Consider the following 23,864-nt stretch of genomic DNA (forward strand, 5'->3'; position numbering starts at 1 on the left):
GCTTGCAATTTGAGATGGCGATCGGATAATATTTAGAGGGTTAAATGGACCTAAACTTTTGTGTGAAAATTGTGAAAATTTTTAATATACAGCATATATCTTTATTCCTGGGGGTGACATTCCGGACAAGTGAGATATACTTGAAAGTGGAACGCTTGACCTTTCAATTGATGCCAATTATGTTGGTGTGCATGATCAGATAACAGAGTTACAGCCTAATATATTCCGTTATTTGTTTGTAGTGTAATAATAAACTCGCTAGAGGTCCCAATTATACCTCAATAGTCACGAAATTTTGCACCGGGTAAGAGAATAGGTCGAAGAAGATACCTACAATTTTAAATGATGATCTGATATTATTTGGCGGGTGAAATGGACCATTACCTTTGTATGAAAGATATAAAAATTTTATTTTTGGTCGATACTTTTATTCCTTGAGGACATATATCGGCAATGTAGCCTACATATGGAAAAAACCTACTGACCTTTCCTCTGATGTAAATTGCAATAAAGTGTTTGCTAGATAACGGGCCTACTGCCTAATATATAATGGGTTGTGTGTAGAGAACCAAATTTTTATCCCCCGCTACAAATTGCCTCTCCAAAAATTCATGTAGCACCGCTAAATATTCGTCCTAGACCCCTTATTTGGTATGCCAAAATTCATATCTCGACGAGATAAAGCGATTTAGCGATGTGTGTCCGTCCATTAAAAATTGTAAACAAGCTTCAGGACGCAATTATGGACCGATTGTAAAGAAATTTTTATGAAGGTTGGGTTCGGACCAGAATAGAAATGATTAGTTTTTGGTGATGATCGTGAAATGTCCAGGGAATGAAATGGACCAAAAACAAAATTTTACCCAATTTTGTAGCTGCTTTGTAGGTCAAATAATAACCATCAAAATTTTAAACAAAGTTTGAGTTCATGATGAAGAAGAAGCGTGCAAACCAACGTGAAGATGAGATAATACTTAGCGGGTTAAATGGACTGAAACTTTTGTTTGAAAATTGGTAAAAATTTCAATAACGTAGCGGTTAAACAACGGAAAATAATGAAACACACTTATGTAGTAAGTAGTAGTACTACATAAGTGAGTTTTATTATATTTTAGTTTGTGTGAACTAAATTTTCCTTCCCTGCTACAAAAATGTCTTTGTCATTCTAGATAACTTTTAGGTTTTGGTCATAAATATTATACATCTCTGATATTTGATAATTAAATTTTCACAATCATTGAAAATAAAGTTCCGCGGAAAGCGATTGTCCAGGGATAGTGGTATAGGGTATCCCTTGGTCGGCTCCGTCCGACTATAGCCCTTTCTCACTTGTTTATATTCAATATATTAAAAACGTTCAAACACCAATGAATAAACTACATAAATAAAAAATATAAAAGTAAGCATCATTCTCATTAACATGAGAATACTCGATGCTTAAAGAGTTCAGGTTTTCACAAAAAAATCATCATTTCAAAAACTGAAAAGCCAATTGATAATTCCCTTCGCCGGGATGAAATCATGATATTGGTAGCGATCAGTAAATTTTGCAAGCTGTCAGTGCGTTTTGTAAACATTTTTCTCTGCAAAGAGGAAAGTGATGAACTTAAGCCAATGGGGGAATACTCCAGACTTAAACAATCATAAAAAATATAAAAAAAAAATGTAAAAACCTTTTTTTTTAAATTTAAACATATTTAAAAAAGTCAAAATTTGTTTAAAAATTAAAAAAAACTCTCCTTGGCTTTTCATAAAACTAATATAAAAAAAAACAAAAATGTCATTTATTTAAAAACAATAGGGTTTTCCCTCTGTGGGACCACCATTAACACCTAAAATTTTGTGACGATCCAATCAAAGTTGCGACGTGTAGGGTGATTACAAAAAAAAAAAAAGAAAGAAATAATTAGATGTATTACCAACTATTGCGATATCTCCGTTATTTGGCCACCTACGCCAACCAGCTGAACATCATTGTAAAGATGGGATTTTCTACTTTCATAGCCAGGCTTTGCTTTTGGAAGTTCCTCAAGCAAAGCTGTGATAGTCGTCATTATTATTAAAATCGCAAAACTGAAAAGTTGTGTTCGATTAGCGGCTATTGCGATATCTTCGTTGTTTGACCACCAACTCTATGGGTGATATTTTCTACTTTCATTAGCAGGTTTTGCTTTTAATATACCCCTTATAGAAACGAGATATTCGCTTTGAAAACGTTGACTTTTCTCCAAATAAGTTGTTAGCCCATTCCGACCCCCCGTTATTTGCCTACTTTGCATCAATGTAAATATTCATTCTACATTCATAGTCAGACTTTGTTTTTGGAAGGTCCCCAATGTCTCCCCGAATGTTGTATGGCGCAGAAATATGAACTTTCCAAAGAAAAAACTTGAATCGCGGCAAAAGGGACCCAGAGAACAACCTTCTGCCAAAAAAATTAAAACGATTCGAGAACGAGCCTTAAACTACAATTTTCCGAAATTTTTGAGTGGGGAGGTCCTCGGGTACCGATTTGGGCCATATTCCAATTTGATATAAGTTTGGACAAAATATTACTACAGCTAAACAGATGGACGGACATTCCTAAATCGACGCCAAATTTTCTTAAATAGATTTGATCCAAACATACATTGGGTCTGCCGTAAATTTTTCGATTCTTTTTCATGGACGGAGCCACTGTGGGACGTAGATATTGATGTTAGTTGCATCCGAATATCTTACAAAGGATTTTTCTCTCAAATGCATCAAATACTGCCTTTTCTGCTTGCGGAAGTATCCACGCTGTCAGTCATGATGTGGCTTTTTAGCCTAATGTCAGGTAATACATTGGCCACTATTATTATTTCTTCTATTTTACAAGTGATGTTGTGTTCATGGTTGTTAAACATTAGAAAATTTTGTATGTACCGGCAGGGTTTTTTCAATATCTCAGGATGTGTGGACATACGCCGAAAAAAATTTACCGTTGTAATAGGAACAGTGAAAAGAACCTTCAGCACAAATAAATCCAAATTTTGTGTGGGATGTACCGATATAGACCGTAAATTCAACAAGAATGTATGAACTAATACGATGTGCAAAGTTTGAACCAATCAGATGCTCTCTGCGAGAGTTATCTTGCGGATTTGCCATTTTGGTTGGTGCGGTCAGGGTATCTTGGAGCGTTTAATCCATTATCTCAGCAAGTATGGGCTTGCCTCAGAAATCAATTGTAACGTCGCAAATTGGGCCGCAAGGATAATCTGTTAACAAAAATTCAAAACAACCCGAGAGGAGTTCTTAAACTTCACTTTTTTCGAATTTTGTGTGGTGGGAGATATTCGAAGGTGTGGACCGATATAGTCCATATTGAAACGCTATTTTTATCTGGAATGAATAATCCGATGTGCAAAGCTTGGACCAAATTGAATGATCCCTCCGAGAGTTATCGTTTACACCATTTTATAGAAAATTTTTGAACTTTTGTGATGTAGGTACCTCGATATGACAAAATATGAAGAAGTGCAAAATGTTGTCCGAATCAATTGATGTGTTCGAGAGTCATCGTGCACACCAGCCAGATACACGGATGGAGTCGACTCCGATGGTAATTTCCGATATTTAATAAAATGTGCAGATATTTAAAACTGTTACTCAATTGCAAAACTTTAGTATAATGTTTTCGCTGTATCTGTATCTTTTTTTGCTATAATTATAATATGTAGATAACTCTTCTTCAAATAATTAAAATTGTTAAATTTTTCCAGGAGTCCAGATTTTTTTTCGACTCAAACTCCGACTCATGCAAAATTGCTCGACTCCGACTCGTAGACTCCGAAATACTGGTCCAAACATATTTGGGATCTATGTATATTGGTCGCGATGCATGAACTTGCTTTCAAAACATTACTTGAATAACCCTTAAACTTTCAAGAACATTTTTAACTTTTTTCAGGGATGTTCCCGAAAATTTTAGTCCCATATAGACTTGGAACTTGATATACGTTTTGGATAAATTTTACAATATCAAAAGTTTCGGCCAAATCGGATATTCAATTCATAAATTACATTTGTCATCAGACATTTTAATTGGTACCATCAGGGTCTTTTGGAGCTTTTGGATCATTACATAACATGTCCTCAATGCGAACAATTTGTAATTTTTGTGTGGTAGATACCCAAAGAAGAAATGAACCAAATAAGAAATATTCGAGCCTTATCAATATCTGTGGAAGAATTGTTACGATGTTCCAGGTTTGAACCTAAAATTTTCAGAATTATAGTCCGCCGATTGTGAACCAAACGTTACGACTTGCAAAATTTTGACCAATCGGTTGTTCCACTCGAGAGTTATCGTGTGTACTAGTGAACATCCAAGATTAATTATTCTACAATAGCCTATGACTTCAGCGAGCAAGTATAAATACATGAGAATAGCAGATGGGTGCCACCGGGGCATCCCTTGTCTCCCTTGTACCGCCTGGGATGTTTGTGGAACAATTATTATTATAGCAGATGGGTGAGTGTGTGTTAAATTAAATCACGAACTAAACCCGTCAGCTAATTAAAAAGTAACATAAGTAGAGACTGACAACCTTCGAATCAATAGAAAACAGGACAAATAGAATGGAAACCCCTCAAAATGGTCGGCATTTGAAGGATGTTATTTCACATATGGATTGGTTAACTGTTCTTTTGTCATTGCTTTAGCCAAATTTGCCTTAAGTGGTAGGGTAATTTCTTCTCCATTCTGCTTTGACACGAATACTAAAGATAATGACGAACAAAGCTAATTAATCGTTTCATTCCCTGTGACTCGCTGCAAAATGGCCAAATCCGTATGACCGTAAAATGTAATTAAATGTTTTATTAATAAAATTTGACTTTCGATTTTTTTGACTTGTTTAAAGTGTTTAATAATTGAAAGCGCGTGTTGCCCCAGGCAAAGTGTGTTGTATTCACAAACTTCTTTACAAGTTAAACCCGTTAACTTTAAATTCATTTACAGTAAATAACTTTTTCCCATTCCCCTCCCAACCAGAAAAAAACACACACCATTTACCACAAAATAAAAATAGGTGTAACATAAAAACTCTGAACGAAACTTTGAAATATGTATTCCAATACAATTCATGGCAAAGTTGCATGAAATATTTTCGTTCACGTACATAGTGCCAAGTCAGTTAACCACGTTTCAAGATGAAAGTAGTTTTCAATAAACTAGCAGCAAGCGGAGCAAGGAACAAATACCGCACACAGAAAAAACTGGGTCATTGTGCCTTTGTTCTTTGCAAGTGTGCTTGCTATCATGTTTGTATTTTCGGTATCTTTGTTGCAAAAATAAGTTTCTTTGTCAAGGGAAATTAGTGGCATACCCGACGGCCAAATGGTAATTACTAAAAGCGAAAGTACTGGCTTTCGGGGGAAGAGCAGAACAACAGCAACAATAGATATTTCCAGATAAATTAAGTGGAATGTCAAAATGGGAAAATAGAGAAAGAAAGGATTTAGGTGAATTTAAGCTTGGAGTTAAAAAGTGGTATTTGTTAAATCCATTGCCTATTTTTAGGCGTTTCTATACTATTTGAGAATATTGTTCATACTTTAAGGCAAAAATATTTCTTTTGTTAAATGCTGTAATTTTAAGGCTTCGTGTTATAATTGCCAAAAAATTAAACGTTGCATGTGTAACGAAAAAGTTCTTATTATTACTTCTTTGAATTTATAACCGAAAATCACAAATTTATTTGTGTCAACCATATAAATACTTCATATATTTTGGTCTGGATTTTATAGGGACAATTATTTTATAAATCTTTCTTTTTATGTAAAAATACAATTGCTTAAATGTGCTTCGCTGAAACTGTAACCAAGTTTGCAGTCTATTGTCAATTTCTTTATCATTATCTGCCACACATGTATAACAATTTATGAATTAACTTTGTGTACTTTAATACACTTTGTTTAAACTACATTCTAACAAATTATTTTTCACCACAAACATGTCTGTTTTACAAAAGCTTGACCCCATAATATGGTCGAAGGCAATCGTTAACCCATTTATACCCTAAAAATCCAATTTTCACAATCCTTTTTGTAACCAATTTAAATATTATTGTTTTATTGTGTTACAATGACACACATCTCAATAGCGTCTAGACAGCAAAATGTGTCATTTTACTATATTTCATAAAGGTAATAACAAAACGCTTAAAAATATACAGTTGCGAAAACAATAATAGAATCAATATGAATATTTTGTGTATCCAATACAAAATTCAACGAATTGTTGTTATTTAATACCATCTCTATTTGGAATGTGTTATTTTAATACTTCTTACTGAATTGACATATTTCTGTGATTATTTTAAAAATAATAAAAGTTTATTAAAATGTTATATATTTCTGATTTCAGATCGAACATTTTGCAAACAGTTTTTTTTTAACGAAATACTCATCCTTTTTTTTAATATTGGTTTAAACAGAAAAAATCTTATTTTTTATCAGCTTTCCAATAAAAAATTTAATAAAAAAATTGTTTGGTTGCAATTTTCACGATTTAATATTAAAAATTAATTTTTATCAATTATTGTACTCTTCTTGTTTTCACGCTTTTGCTTGGCAACCGCAAGTCTTATTGTAATGTGACTAAAGAAGAGGTTGTATCAGTGAAAATTCTCTACAAGATTGTCCTTTATGATATTTTCGTAGGTTTTACCATTTTTGAGATAAAGAAGTTCAAATTGGCACAATGCATTGAATATATCACCGCTTTCACCTGGGAAGTATCATGCGGATGTTCATAGATGATAAAAATACAAAAACAAGAAAAAATTGTTGGAGGGATTTTTAAATAAATCGCGGTCAAAGTTCAAATTTTTAGGTTTATTTTAGGATTTCAGGATTTTGATTGGAAACGGCAGATAATATCGAAATGGGACTAAAACAAGTAAAACAGTATCAGTCGGCTTTGCCGACAGAGATATACCCTCAGCCTGTGTATATTGAAACATTTTTTTCCCAAAATACGTATGTATTTTGGGGGTTTTAACAATTTTGGGCGTTTGATATCAAAAGTTTTGCGGAGGAGATACTAAAAGGAATGGATCGACATTGACCGTTATGGAAGTGGATCTCCAACCACAACATATGGTGCCATAGGGGATTTTTACACTCTTCGGGCTGCTCTAGAAGTATGGACTTGCCCCTAAAAAAACGTTTACCATCGTAATTGAGGCAGCGAATGCAAGTTGCTTCAACAAAAATCAAAGTGGCTCGATACCACGTCTGAAAGTGAACTTATCCGAAATTTTGTGTGGGAGGTACCGGATGGAGTGGACAAATGTAGTCCATATTTGAACCTGATCTATATCTGGTAGATATATTAGGATGTGTAAAGTATGGACCAATTCGGTCGCTCCCTTCAAGAGTTACCGTACGAACAATTTTTCCGAAAATTTTTGAACTTTTGTGGTGGAGGTACCTGAAGGAGTGGACCGATATGGCTTATCTTCAAGCTTAAACTATGTTTGGACAAAATATTACTAAAGCCAAATTTTGGACCGAATCGGCAGATCCGTTCGATAGTTATCTTGCGCTCCAACCACCTCACACGGTGTCATAGGGTTTTTTGGCAACTTTCAGACTATTTTCTCAGGAGGTATGGACTTGCCCCTGATGAAACTTGTACCGTCGTATGCAGGGCAGTGAATACAATTTGTGAAAGCAAAAATCAAAGCGATTCGCAAGATGTCCCTAAACTAAACTTTTTCGAAATTTTGTTTGGGAGGTACTCGAAGGAGTAGACCGATTGGGTCCATATTGGAACCTCATCTAAGTCTGGTAGAAATTTCACGATGTGCAAAGTATGGACCAAATCGGTTACTTTCTTCAAAAGTTATCGTGCGCACAATTTTTCGGAACATCTCCACTCCGGAAGACGTGGACCGATATAACCCATCTTCGAACTTAAACTAAGTTTGGACAAAATATTGCGAAAGCCAAATTTTGGACCAAATCGGATCATCCGTTCGAGAGTTATCGTGAGCACCAGCCAGACAGACAGGCAGACTGACAGACTTTGCTAAATCGACTCCAAATTGTCTGAAACACATATCGTCCAAACATACTTGAGGTCTAAAACCATTATTTCGATGAGGCACATTTTGCCCGTATGAAAGTGTATATACCCTCGTTAGCATAAATGCTGAGGTTATAAAAAATATACCGTCGTAAAAGAGGCCACAAGTACAACCAGCCGCAAGATAAAATCATTACGATCCTAAACTGCACTTGTGCCAATTTTATCGAAATTTTGTGTGGGAGGTATCCGAAAATGTGGAAAAGACGTTAGATTTTGTTCAGAGTTATCGTATGCACCAATGGACTAAATCGACTCAAAATTGTCTGAAACGGATTGGTCCAAATATAATCGGGGTACAAAACTATTATTTCCATGAGGCACATTTTTATAGTATCGTATTGCACATTGTCTGAGGATAAAATAATCATGCCAAGGACATTGGCCTTTTATTCAGTGATATGGGACGTTCATCAACACATCGGTCAGATACGGTGGGAATATATAGTCAAGATTTATGACTGACAATGATTAAAGTAAAAAGTATTTGTCGAATGTGCGAACAGAGCTTGTGTGAATTGAAATTCCTTTTTAACTAAAAACATGTATAGAATCCTGTGGTTCTCAATGGCCGTATGAACTTTCCGACAAAAATATGGACCAGTATTTAAGTTCTAAAGAGTTGCGGAGGAGGTCCATTTTTCAAGTGGATCTTATTTTGGAGCCAATTATTTTCAATAAATAGTGCGCCCTCCAGTTATTTCAGCTGGTCACAGTATAACTAAGAGATTTGTAACCACTATGTCAGAAATCATCGACATTCCGACGAAAAACATAATATCGCTACAAACAGGACCATGGGGAGTAGCTACCGTATACTTTTCGTAAGGATCTTCGAACTTGAATTTTTATGGGGCGATATATGTAGTGGAAAAATCGGTAAAATTAAAATGCTTACAATTTCGGTAATTATCTAAAATTTTCTGTAGAACAGCGACCAAAATGTAGTAGTCGTTAACTTCTACCGATATCAAGAGTGCTGTCAACTTTTATAAAATGTTTTCATTCATAAATTTGAGTTTTAGTTTTACCGATTTTTGTTGGTAACACAAAAATGAGTTACAGAATTCCACTACTAAAGGAGAAGGTCAATATGGGACATTTTCGAAGTTAAAATACAATTGAACAAAATTTTAGGAGTTCTAAAGAGAGAGATATTGCGCTCACCCTTTCCGCGAAAAGTTTTGAATTTTTGTGTTATACCTACATTATATTAAATGCTGAGGGTATAATAAGGATTTATTTTCTGTTAACGAATTATTTTGTCAGAGTCACACAAAAAAATATTTAAATTTAAGGTTATACATCTTCGCAATTAACATCAATGTAAAACCTGAAAAACTCTTCTTCAATAATTGCGATACATGTATGTTGTAGCGAATAGGTGTATAAATTACAATAAAAATAATTATGTTCCACAAACATCCCAGGCGGGACAAGGGAGACTTCTCTCATATCAATGAGTGCACTCCGATTCATATTAGCTCAATGATATGGATCCTACTGTTTATCACGGAGTCCGAACGGCGTGCCTTAAGACACCACTTGTAGAGAAGTTTACATGGCTGAAATACTCAGGAAATGTCGCCAACATTACTGAGGGGTTTTTTTTATTTTTGTTGGGTGTTCTGCCACCGTTGGAAATTTGATATTGCCTGGCCTGGGAATCGAACCGCAGGCCTTCCGAGTGCAAGGCGGGTGTTCTAATCTAGTTCCTAGTTCCTTGTACTAGTTCCAGTGCATACCACTGTACCACGGTGGCACCCAATTAATTACATACATATATTAGCAAAACATTCCCGAAGGGATAAAAAGGTAGTACATACAAACATATATACGCCGTCATTACTGGAAACGTAAGGTATTATTTTCCGTATTTTATAACGACCAATCGGGGCAAAATTCAAAACGATTCGAGCAGAGCTGTTAAACTATACTTTTCCCAAAGGAGTGGGCCGATATAGTCCACATTCGAACCTGATATACGCATAGAAGTAGGAACAATTCGGTTAGCCCCTTCTGGAACTATCGTGCGAATAATCTTAGCGAAAAGTTTTGAACTTTTGTGGGGGTAATCAATGGAAGGGGTAGACCGATATGGTCCATCTTCGAACTTAAACTAAGTTTGGACAAAATTTACGAGACCTACAATTTGAACCAAATAGGTTGATTCTTCGAGAGTTATCGTGCGCACCAGCCAGACGGACAGACAACCGGACATGGGTAAATCGACTCCAAATTGTCTGAATTGTCCAAACACACTTGGGGTCATTATTTCGATAATCCCGTTTGCCTAAATGTTGAGGGCATAAAAAAATATTAAAAGAAATTTAGAAATAGTTTTCGGTAATTTTTATTGAATCGATCAATGAAAAAAAAACAATATTTCGAGGTACATTACTTAACTACAGCAAAAATAAAGGCAATAAAAACCATTTTTGAAAAGTGTCCGATTTCACTCAGAATTCCCCTTATAATGTCTGTTACTTTTAAATTTTAGAGAGTCCTTTAATTTTTAAAAATTCATAAATCGGTTAGCTGAGGTTAAGCATTTCGGTAGGCGGCGCTGCTATTATTGCAGCTGTACATCCTATAGTTTACAAAGTGAAATAAAAACACAATAGATTTATTTCAAATTATATTTTCAACTCTTTAAACATCATGTGCTTATGTGCTTCCGAAACCCACAGCACCGCGGCGAAAACTTTATCCTCGATGACATGTGTGTCACACACGTGGCATTGCAACATAATTTTGTGGCAAATTTGCAAAAAATTGTTTTTGCTCCCGCAACATGCAACTTAGTTGCGAACAAAAAAAACCAAAATTGCAATATTTATGTGAAATAGTGGAGAAATTTAATTTAAATGGAAAAACAATTTAAACAAAATTATGTGAAGGGTTATTAAGCTGTGAAATTTGTTAGTAATTTAAAATGTGGCATATTTCCTGAGGTAATTATAATTTTAGCTAACAAAGTGTTGCTTGTTGGTTAATGGTATTGTGCTCAAAACTTTTGGACAATATTTTTGCATTTTCAAATAAAGTTTGACCTTAATATGTGACCTAATTGGTAAATACCATACCCATATAAGTATGCTATATGAGTTGGTAAATCGTTTAGAAAATTTGAATTTAAATGCAATAAAACTTAAATAAGTTATTTATAGCGTTTTTAAATTCAACACACTTATGTTTTTTAGGCCAGCGACACAAAGTGTGCCACAATTTATGTTTAAACAAGACTATTACTTAAGGAAAACATGTGGTTAATGGTGCACGAAACTTCCGCTTCCAAAACATACTTATGCACTCCCTGTTAGACTTTGCGAAAATTGCTGATGTTGCGGTTAAAGAACAACAACCAGCGTTAGCGTTTTAGCTCAATGCAAGTTTGAAAACTAAATTAAAAAAAATTATATATGTTAGCTGTATAGCATGTTGCAGAGCATGAACACCAGCAAGAGTTTAATTCGAAACAGTGTTGCAGAATAACTTAAAAAAATTGACTGAAACTAACAACGCAATTAGGTTAACAAACTAAATGAAAATTAAATTATTTAAATGAAATTTGAGTGTTTTTAGTCTCCTAATTTGTAGTGAATCACGAAATTAGTCATAGAAATGCATAACATCATTTTTTGGTGGCTTATAGTACGTCTAAAAGTGCTAAATTCACTGGATTTCAAAGTCAATTCCACTGCGTATACGTCAAATAAATTGAAGTCAAATTTTAATGGATTTTATTGCATTAACGTGGATTTTGTAAATCTAAACGTATTATTAATTCAAAAGAAATCGTCTTTTGATTTAGCAATGTCTTCACATTAGGTCACAATTTGATGTTGATTTCGTAAAATCTCAGCTAATTATATGTATAATTAGCAGTGGTGTCCCAAAATAAGCTCATCATTTTCACTTATTCCGACATGTAAAAACGATTTAAATGCACTATCTCCAACTTTTTTTAGTGAAGGCTATGCGCACAATTGCTTCATTTTCAACAGTTATTTTTTTTTTTTTTTTTTTTTTTTTGTTTTGTTTTAGTTGAAGATTCAATCATATGATTGTCTAAGTCTGGAGTTTCCCCCATTGGCTTAACTTCATCACTTTCCTCTTTGCAGAGAAAAATTTTTACAAAACGCACTGACAGCTTGCAAAATTAACTGATCGCTACCAATATCATGATTTCATCCCGGCGAAGGGAATTATCAATTGGCTTTTCAGTTTTTGAAATGATGAATTTTTAGTGAAAACCTGAACTCTTTAAGCATCGAGTATTCTCATGTTAATGAGAATGATGCTCACTTTTCGGCTTTCCCAAAAAACACCAGAACAAAATATTTGCAAGCTGACAGCACGATTCAACTAAGAAATCATCGATTTCTGTTAAGTTGAAATAACATCAACACAGTTACCTGTGAGTATGTCGTTGGAATTTTATTTACAAAATTCCGTTTTGCGCGAGCCTTCGCTGTTTTGAGTTTGTTTTGTTTTAGTTGAAGATTCAATCATATGATTGTCTAAGTCTGGAGTTTCCCCCATTGGCTTAACTTCATCACTTTCCTCTTTGCAGAGAAAAATGTTTACAAAACGCACTGACAGCTTGCAAAATTAACTGATCGCTACCAATATTTATTATTATTTTTTTAATTATTATTATTTTTTTAATTATTTTTTTTTTAATTAGGACTAAATATTTTTTTGTTTTATTTCGTTAGAAATTTATTTTATAAAGCTTAAATTTCACATTTGCATTAGCAAAAACAAGTACAAGCGGAAGTGTATAAAATTCTAGGAATTCAAGATATTCATTAAAAATAAAGCTCAAAGAAATTCCATGAAAATACTATTGTTTTCATAATCCTTTACATCTCATACTCAACATGTATGATACATGCACACACATTGAAAATATAATGATTACATAAATTACAACAAACAAATAAATATACATATTGCCATAAAAATTTCTAAGAATTACAACTCAAACATAAAAACTTTGAATGGGTTTCATAAAAGCCAATTATTCACTGTTTTTATGTTATCATATTTAATTCTTTGAAATTTTCAGATTATATGTAAAATCAAGGAAAAAGAAAAACGAAATGTTTCATAATCTGCTTTATTTTTATATTTGAATATATATTGATTATAGAAAAGTATCCCCTTGTATCTTCAAATAGGTTCGTGGGAGTTAACGTGGTGCAATTGTATGCACTTGCACTCGGAATGCATGGATTGTATTCGCAGGCCAGGCAACATATAATTTTCAACGGAGGCAAAAATATCCTTCAGTGTAATGTTGTCGACATTTCCTGAGTATTTCAGTTATGTAGACGTCTCTACGTCGTGGTTTGCCGTTCGTACTGGGAAATAAACAGTAGATGCCACATCATTGAGCTAACATGAACCGGGGTGCTCTCATTGATATGAATGGAACAATTAAGTATATATAGGGATTTCTGAGTGAAATCGGACCCTTTTTAGAAGTGATTTTTGATTTCCTTTATCTTTTGCAGTATTGATGCTGCTGCTCAGCAAAACATTTTAAGATTTTTTTTTTTTTTTTTTTTTTTTTTGACTTAAGGTTCCAGTGATATCGCACCTTGAAAAAATCGAATTCTATAAACTTTGTATGCAAAGAAATACTCACAACTTTAACATTGAACCAAACAGCATTTTTTATTTTTTGTTTTTATTTAATTTAATAAAAATCGAAAAAAATTGCATAACAGGCATGGTTGTAATTTTCGCGATTTAATATTAAAAACCTGATGCCAGACACATCTGAAAAATTTCGGAAGCAAAATCGATCAGATTTCGTTCCGATATCTATACGATTTTTCGTAGGGGAATTCTTTCAGGATGCGGAGAGAATGTCGGACGTAAATTTCCCTTCGAATATACCACTGTTTTTCTTCCGATTTCGGTACGATTTCGGAACGATATATCGGAAACAAATCTCCCTTCTCACAACAACCACCTTTGGTATATATCTAACAGCAAGGGGTTGGTTTTATTTTAGTTTGTTGTAGAAAAACAAACTGGTTAGTTATAAAATTCGCACATAAAATTTTTAAATATTTCAAATATAAATGCAACATATTATTTTATCAAGCTAGTGCTGGTAAATTCTACATATTCGTACAAGTTTATATTGTTCTTCTATAACTACAAAATGGTAACAACAGTGAAAATCAATAGAAACGTTTGAATTTACAATCTTCCAATAAAAAACATAACAAGGAAACATTGATCAAGAAAAAAGAGGCGTCCGAGGAAATTTTTTTCCTTCCCTATTCATGACATTATTCCAAAATCATTCAGAAATCTTTACGAAGATTTGGAAGGTACCTCCGATTTTCATACGACATTATTCCGAAATCGTTGAGAAATCTGTCGCTTAGCCTCAATAAATATATTCATTCTCATGATGGAATCTCTCAAATAAAACGCTTGCCGTTTAATTTTGCCGCCATTTATGATTTAAATGCAAGCGTTTTATTTGAGAGATTTCATCATGAGAAAGAATATATTTATTGAGGCTAAGCGACAAATTATTTTATAGTTTTAAGTGCATATCCAAATAAAACACTGAAACTTGATTTTTTTAAATTATTTTTTTTTTTTTTTAACTTTTTAGTAAATACATTTTTTTGAACACTGGGAACGAAATTATAGTCAATTTAGGCCGAACATTTAGATAAAAACTTAAAAATGCCTGAAATCGTGTAGTACCGTTATATAAAGGATATAGCAAAACCTGGACTTATGTCCATAATTTGTGGTGGGGACGTTTTCCGTACCAAGTTACAGCCAATTCTACAGCCAATTGGCCCTAAAAATGAAAATAAAATCCTCATAATACTTGAAATCGGGTGGTACCGCTATAAGGGAGCTATACCAATACCTGGACCTATGTTCACAATTTTTGGTGTGGAAATGTCTGTATCATTGGATATCCCAAACGCCAAATGACAGCTAATTTGGGCAAAAATGAAGATAAAATCCTCAAAATACATGAAATCGGGTGGTACCGCTATATGGGGATGTTGGAAAAAATGGGCCCATATTCATATATTGTCATCCAAATCTGAAAGGTGTGCAAAGTTTCAGTTCGATTGGTCAACTGCAACTGCATTAAAAATGAGTTACTAGATTTGAACTAAATCGGGTGGTACCGCTATATGGGGGCTATAGGAAAAAATGGATCAATATTGCTTTTGGTTTCATATTCATATATTGTCATTCAAATCTGAAAAGTGTGCAAAGTTTCAGTTCGATTGGTCTACTGCAACTGTGTTAAAAATGAATTACCAGATTTGAACTAAACGGACACCAAAACAATTTAAATAAAACACTGTAAAAAGTAAATTAATTTTTAACACCTTTGTTGTTGTTTTATTTAGCATTTATTATTATAGCATTTATTGCTCCAGCATTAGTGGGTATTACTGAATGACGTTTTTTGCACTCCATAGGTTTAGCCAGTGCATATCTCAAATTCAAATCCTCTTTCCTATTTAAATAATCATCTTTTGAAGAAAATATTACTTTAATAGTTAGTAGATTATTCGGATTATTATCAAATTTCTTAATTTATTATCCGGCTTGTGCAATAATTACTAATCCATTTTTAAAATAAAAAATGAAGCATTTTAAAATATGATTAAGAATTCCTAAAAAAATAAATTCCTAAATAAAAAAACAAAACAAATGTTAAAAAAGTTTATTTTTTTTTGTAGGTAAAATAACAAATATTCTGCACTCGTATAAAGATAAACATTTTTGTTTTTTCAAAATAGTCTGGCTTAATCCCATTGTTGTTGTTTTAATATTTTGAAACAACTAGTTTAAGATGTGGCATTGTTCGCCAAGGGGTAAGGCAGGGAATACTATAGTTTCGATTGTCGCTACAGAATCTCATCAGTTCCCTTGTTTTTTGTTTGTGGATATTCTCCACCGAAGTTATTTTTCAATAACTTCTTCAACAAAAAACTTGTTATACCCAAACATCAATCGTCAGCTCGAAGTATAAAGGTAAGCAAAGAAAAAAAGTCAATGGGAAGTTTTTCCTTGGCTACCTCACACAACTCCGACGAAAGTGTCTGCGAAAACAATTCAAACCTTTTCCACTAGTATGTGTCGTCGAATTTCGACGAATGCACACACCAACATTTGGTTTGTCTGCTTTACAGCAAAAGCAACTCACGTCGTGCCAGTGTCTTCAATTAGAAACATTGTAGCGTTTTTTTTTTTTTTTTTTTGGGATAGCGTTAGCAATAGGCTGGCTTAATCCCATTGTTGTTGTTTTAATATTATAAACAACAACAATGGGATTAAGCCAGACTATTTTGAAAAAAAAAAAAAAAAACAAAACAAAATTGCAAACGCTATCCCAAAAAAAACGCCACAATGTTTCTGATAAACATTTTATTGACAAATTTAAAAAAATAACAAAAAATAGTAATTGTTCGAATCACACTACCAAATAAGACTACCTGTAATTATACATCTGAGGTTCTTAGAGGTCACAACACTTCTCCAGCAAAAATTGTCAACATGTTTTGGTATAGCCCCCAAATAGGTACCTACTAATTTTCGGTATTTTTAGGATTTTAACTACAATTTTTAACCGAAGTAGATGTTATTTGGTATTTGAAGTTCCCAATGGTCGAAAAACTTCTACACTAAAAGCTGTAAACAATGGCCCATGTTTTCGTATGGTCCCCAATTTTGATGACTGTAGATATATTTGATGAGCGAACTGCCTGTAATTTGACATTTGAGGTTCCCAGTGATTACAAAACTTCTCCACCAAATATCGCCAACAAATGTTATTTCTTTTATATAGGTCCAATATAAAAGTGCCGCCCGATTGAAGACATATTTATGTAGATATGTTTTCCGACCTTACTGAAGGATTTGGGGTATCCGTGGTCAAGAAATATCTCCACCTAAAATTGTGGAGATGAAAAAAATAATTACTCCATTCTATTCTTTATATTTTTCGTGTTTTTTTATATTCAATATTTTTGTGGCAAATGGCCTAGTAAACACTGTTTTAAAAAAAAAGTTTTGTTTTATCCGCTCTAGCTCGAAAACGAATATATAGATCCGTCATAAAATTTATAGATTTGTTAAGTACCTATTAATCTTGCCTTTAGATGAGAAAATTCTTAAAATATCTATTTAACAAGTAAGAAAGTATGAGTCAGCTCTATCGATAGAGATATGTCCTCACCCTCGGACCTACAGAAAAGAAGCAAACACAATACTTCTAACGTCTATAGTTTTTTTGAGTTTTTGGGCCAATTTCTCAGTAAGTATGGATTTACGTCCGAGAAAAATTGTACCGTTTTAATTATGCTTTTCGGAAAAAATTGGAAAATATCCGAAAAGAGTTATTTATGCACTTTTCCCAAATTTTATGTGGGAGGTACCCAAAGGAAGGGACCAACATATTCCAACCTAATAAAAGACTAGATGAAATAATACGATGGGTTCTTGTAGCTTTTAGGTCATTATCTCGGCTTGCCGCCTAAAAAAATTATACCGTCGCACAATGGTTCAAGAAACGATTTTCCTGGCCAAAAATCAAAATGCTGTTTTGTCACAGATATTTAATTTCTATATGGGATTCGATAGTAAACATATTGAAACTAAGGAAACCAAAAAGGTGTGGGCGTGGGGTGCCCCTAAAGACGAACATTTTTCCCATTTTTGGGAAATACGTAAGTTTTGCAAATTTCTCGAGAAAGATGTAGCTATTTCTCGGAAACAATAACAGTTATTGCGTTCATTGTTTTTTTGCAAGATAGGTAGGATTGTGGCCGTTAAAAATCGTTTTAGTAAATTACACAACATGAGCTCTTTTATTTTTCTTCAGGTACTAAATTTTATGAAATTCCAAATTTAGTGGACTAGAACTTTTGTGGAACAACATGGAACAAAGTTCTGTTTTCACAGAAAGATGCCCAAGGGTCTTTTGTACCCGTCCCGTTCAGTCCGTTTAACACTTTTTTCAATTTAGTGAAATTACATGGGTAAAAATGTGTGTTTTTCTATACTGTTTCCATATGAATTACAGCTTTTTGACACAAATTAACATTTTTTTGAGTATATGAGTTTTTATACGAGTTATATAAGTTTTATGAAAACCCAAGGAATATTTTTATAATTTTTGAAAAAATTTAATTTTTTTGTAAAAATTTTTTATACAAATTTTTGAAAAAAAAATTTTTCGACATTTTTTTCGAATTTTTTTTTTTAATTTTTGGTAATTTTAATGTTTATTTGTTGGTGTTTGACCATCTTTAATACATAGGAAGATATAACAACCACAAAAACACTCATATTTTGATGAAAAATAGTTGGAAAACTCAAAAGTTTAACTTTGACCTTGAATTTCTCTGCATCTGCCTGACCGAATTTTACCGCATACAATTCGTCTGATAGCTGATTGTGTTATCTATCTAACAAAAAAAGTAATTATGAAAATATCTCTATCCGTTCAAAAGTTACAGAATTTTGACCAGGAAAAAACGATTCTGAACCACTGTGCGTCGTAAAGGGGGAACTCATGGACAATACACTGAAAAAAAATTCAAAACGATCCGAGAGGAGTTCCTAAACTTTACTTTTTTCGAATTTTGTGTGGGAAGTACCCGAAGGAGTGGACCGATATAGTCCATATTTGAACACAATCTATATCTCGAAGGAATAACGAAATTTTCGAACTTAAACTAAACTTGAACAAAATATTACGAATTCCAAAATTTGGACCCATCGGTTGCTTCGTTTGAGACGAACGAACATGGCTAAATTCACTCCAAATTGTCTGAAACCGAGTTCGTGCAAACATACTTGGGGTCTAAGACCATTATATTGAGTGCATCTTGCACGCTGAATGCCCGGATTAGATTCCCAGACAACCCGAAGTGGTGGACCGATATAGTCCATATAGGAACCCGATCTATGCCGAAAAGTGATATTACCATGTGCAAAGTTATTACCATTTTGTTTACTCCCTTCGAGAGTTATCGCGCGCACCATTTTTTGATCGTTGTAATTCACCCAAACTCGTATCAAATTCGAAACTGGGTTATATCGGTCCACTCGTTCAGCAGCTCTGTTATAGCCGCCCATATATAACCATAATTCGGACATACAAGTTTTTACTTCAATAATCCCGACACGCTTTCGTTTTCTACTACATTGCGTTATATCTGTTTTTTATTCTCTTTTTTTCTATTTAAAATTAATTCGTTGTGAGCAAAAGCGATTCCTAAGCTCTGCCCGAAGAGTGATCCTGGCAAACGTAAAATAAAGCGGAGTGCTGAATATGAATTGACTGAAACGCAAAGTCATTTTGCTCAGAGTTTTAGGGTTCTAATTACCGATAGGTTGGTTTAGTTTATGATTCTTCTGTCCAACCATTAAAATGTGATATAGGACAATATATTCCATACACTTGGAGAGAACGGCACACTGTGTTGATGGGAATCGATAGAAGATATAATAAACTTGGCTTCACATTTGGTTGATAGCAAATAGTGATCATAGGCCTGTAGTTCTTAGTTCATAAATTTTGTGACGCAAATTTTAGCAGATAGCAATATTTTTCAGCCCTGACGAAGACTAAAAAACAAAAATCTTATACTTCGGTTGGATAATGTGGCTAAATCCCTAAAAATAAAGACTTGCAGATAACATGTTATTATTATTTTTTTTTTTTTCAAGGATCACCTCATTAAGGGTTTACCTCTTTTTTAAACAAAGACTATTTGGTTTTTAGTCTCGACTAAAGTTCGAAAACGGTTAGATCGATCATCTTATATTTTTGTGGGCTTATTACGTACCTAATAATATTGTGCGGTACCGTTCTCTGGGGCTATATCGGATAGGAATATTATGCAGCCCTGACGAAGTCTAAAAACAAAAATCTTCAACTTCTGTTGGATAATGTGGCTAAAACCCTAAAAATACCGAAAATCGGGCGGAACTGTTCTCTGGGGGCTATATCAAAACGTGGAACTACGTCCATAATTTTTATCGGGAAAGTGTCATCTGGGAACCCTGCAACTCAAAATTCAACAAATTTGATAAATAAATTTATCTCAAATATTCAAAATATCGAATATTGGGAAATGCCGTTATATGGGGGCTATACCAAAAGGTATAGCTCGACAATTGTCAGCCAACAATAAGTACTTGTACCGAAATTCATACACCTACGCCAACTCCTCCTATTTTTGACCACCGTTTATATGAACTCGCGACATAGTGCGGCATCAGGTCATAACTTTGGTAAGGAATATGTAGTCTAGTAGACGAAGTGGCTGACTTAAAGATAGAAGAGTGGTTGAAAATTTTATTTGTTCAATATTTCGTTGTATTTCCTTAAAAGAAAAATAAAAATTAAGAATTTTGTCCAATAATACTATTTATGTTCTGGGTAAATCATCCGAAATATTAGGTAAAGGCATATCAATGAGCTTGAGGGCACCCCGATTCATATTAGATTAATGATATTAGGCCTACTTTTTATAGACGAGTCTGAGCAACGAGTCTTACGACACCATTTTGTAGCTACGTTGCTGAATTATTCAGGAAATGTGGAACCCGGACATAAAGTGAGCAATGCGGGAGTGCTTAACATTGCACTACTGTGGTACGGTGTTAAAATTTTCCTTCAAATTATACCACACTTTTCCAACAAAAGGAAGGCTTGCGCCTTATTGATAATAGAAATCAATGATTCCGATGATGTCATTGGCGAAAAAGGCATTTACGCCTCTTCTCAGAATATAATAATATTCTAAATATTAGCACACCGCACATTTTTTTCAAATTCAAATTTTTATAACTTATGCATTTAAATTATATATTAATTTATAATTCAAACACATTTTTTTTCTTTGACAATTTGATAAATCGTGCATTGTCCGAAAATGTGGTGTTTATCTGATTATCGATATTGTATACTGTATATTTAATTTGCATAATTTACCATAATTTTCAAACAGTTCAGAAGAAGAATTCCCGCTTCCAAATCGTTAATCATAATCAAAAGAGTTTTGTTTACAATTCATTTTATTTTGAAAAATAATTACAAACAACGAAAAAATTTATCTTCCAAATGATTAAGAGATACCTAGGGCCTTGGTTAAGAAGCAATAGCAAAAATGTGAAAATGATATTCCATAACCATTTACATTGGTGTACCAGTAATCCACTAGAAATACAAGGCAAACAACTGCGGTTATTACTAGCGGTGTTCATAGATGGTATGCGGTAAGAAGTTTGCAGGAAAGGTGTTAAACTTTGCTAACACCCTAACACAATACACACGGGACCATTAATGAGGGATCTAGGATAATAATCATACAAACGAACATAAGGCTTGTTAAGCATACACATGAATGAATACATTTCATTACATTCAATTTGAATGTTACAGCTTAGTTAGTGACTGTGTGTGAGTGCGAAAGCAAATAAAAATATTTTATGGTATTTCCCAACATTCATTTATTTTCCCTTACATCTTCTTCTTCTTCATTTTCCTAGTTCACTGTGCTTTCTTCATTTTTCTGGCATCTTGTGGTTATGTTAGTCTAAAATAATTTCGTTTTCATTAGAAATCCGCTACAACAAAAAATTCCTTGGAAATATATATATAGAGACATCATATAATCTTACTTGATTTGAAATGAAAGCTCGTGTATCTTTGCTGTGGCCGTACACGAACATTTGTTATCCATTCTTGTTGATTTGTGGTCCTTACCCAACGTTTTTGGTTTGTTTTTTTTTTGTGTGCTGTTTGTTTTACACCCAACAATGTTCCGTTGTTTTAACTCACGTATTTTAGGGAAGGAAAAGTATAGAAAGCGAACAAATGAAAAACCACAAGAAAGAAAAAATTGGTCTATTTAGTTAAGATTTTTCATGTGGTTGTAGCTAGCGGTTGTTGTTTTTGCAAATTGTTTTCTAAACACAAGCACACAAACCCTCACAGAGAAAGTAAATGCGCCTTATGGTATGCTAGGGTTTTTCGTTTTCTTGTTAACTCCACTAAATGTGGCTTTTGGTGTGATTGTATATTTTTACTTGTATATTTAACGTATTTATACGCCTCGATATTTTGTTAAGGTGCTCTATTAATCGTTGTTGTTTTTCACTTTTCACCGTATTCCTTTTTATTTTTTAAACAAAAATGTGGGCGTTTGCAATGAAAACAAAAAATCGTTTTTTTATATTTTAACAAATTTAAATGTTTCTTATTTCCTTAAATTTCACTTTCGTTATTCTGTTACTCCAACACTTTCCAACTTATCTTCATGAATATTTTATGGTTTGCCTATAAATATGTTTTATATTGACCACTGGCCCAAAAGTATGCCACAACAATATATGCTCTATGCAATATTAACCGTGCCGTGATAACACTCGCGAACCGAAACTTTTTGACGAGCAAAGACGATTTATTAAATCCCACACAATTTCAATTTCAATAAAAGAAAATCCAATTGTTGTTTTTATGCGATTTTACACTTTATTATTTTTTTCCTCTTTGTTTTTCCTTTTATTTTATTATTTTCCAAAATTCCACAAATTTTTGTGGAACTTTTAATTCACACAACAATTTCAAGAAAACACAAACACGTTTCCGCACGTTCAGTGAAGACACGTCAATTTAGCCGAAAAGTCTACTTTCAACTAAACGTTTTTGCTCTGTTGGTTGGCGGTCGTACTCAGTGGATGTGACATCGTTTCGCTTACACGATTCGCCGTATGTTTAAACACTGTTATGTTGGTGTTCTGGTTGGCCTGACGGATGTGTGTATGGATGTTGTGTGTCGTGTTTCTCTAAACATTTAAGGTATAATGTGCCCTGAACAATAGTCCCGACTATTTGTAGATTCGTACAACAATCCCCGTGCTTACTTCGCTACGAGACACACACACAGACTTTGTGGCGTATAAAATGTAAGAGCAGCAATCGTATGCCCTAGCCCACCATCATTGGTGCTGAATTCGCTCGATTAACCCCCAACCCTTAACAAAGGGGGGTTGTTTCTCTTTAACTCTGTTAACTAACATTGTGCTCTTATTGGTCGACCCAATAACCGGTTATCCTTACTCAGAGAAAGAGAACGTTTTTCTTATAAGAATTTTGCAATTCCTTCCTAAATTAAGGCAAATTCAAATAATTTCTCTTCATTTATTTTCTCAATGGAGCAATGTCACGAACATATTCCTTTTCGTTTATTGTTTAGTTGGAATTTTCTTCTTAGATTTGTTTATGAAAAATATATGTTGGAGTATGTGTGTACGTGTTCGTATCAAGAAGAAGAAAAAAAGAGTCAACGCTCGTTTGATTGTGAAAATCACAATAGACATTTATTGACTCTGCTGGTCTAAGGACAACTGAAGTAGTAGGTGGTGGACATGTGCAATTTTTTATTTCGTTTGCCCCAAAATGTCAGCACCACCAACTGCAGATAGAATAGAACAACAAACATCAGTCCAGTATAGAAGAATTAATGACAAAAGCACAACATGTCGTTCCATTTCTTAAATCTTCATTTGAAAAACATCTTAAAGAAGATGATTTTAAATTGGAGATTTTTACAAGTTACAAAGTTGACATTCGTGTAATAAATCCTAATGGACTTTTGTTTAAAATCTGAACTAGCGATATATAATGAAATTTTAGGTGGACTAGGCGAGAATACTAATA

The 23,864-nt window shown here is 33.6% G+C and overlaps 1 protein-coding gene across 1 annotated transcript in view; it reads right to left on the reverse strand.

Annotated features, from left to right (window-relative positions):
• The window catches only part of klg (klingon), a 541,049-nt gene extending 518,019 nt beyond the window's left edge, over positions 1-23,030 (reverse strand). The window contains exon 1 of the mRNA XM_073962243.1: positions 21,824-23,030. The gene's annotated coding sequence lies outside the window, so the exon portion shown is untranslated. The remainder of the gene's footprint in view (positions 1-21,823) is intronic.
• Positions 23,031-23,864: the final 834 nt, after the last annotated feature.

The sequence above is a fragment of the Musca autumnalis genome, unplaced genomic scaffold (genome assembly GCF_047663935.1).
Source record: "Musca autumnalis isolate F117 unplaced genomic scaffold, ASM4766393v1 scaffold_1, whole genome shotgun sequence".
Lineage (NCBI taxonomy): Eukaryota > Metazoa > Arthropoda > Insecta > Diptera > Muscidae > Musca > Musca autumnalis.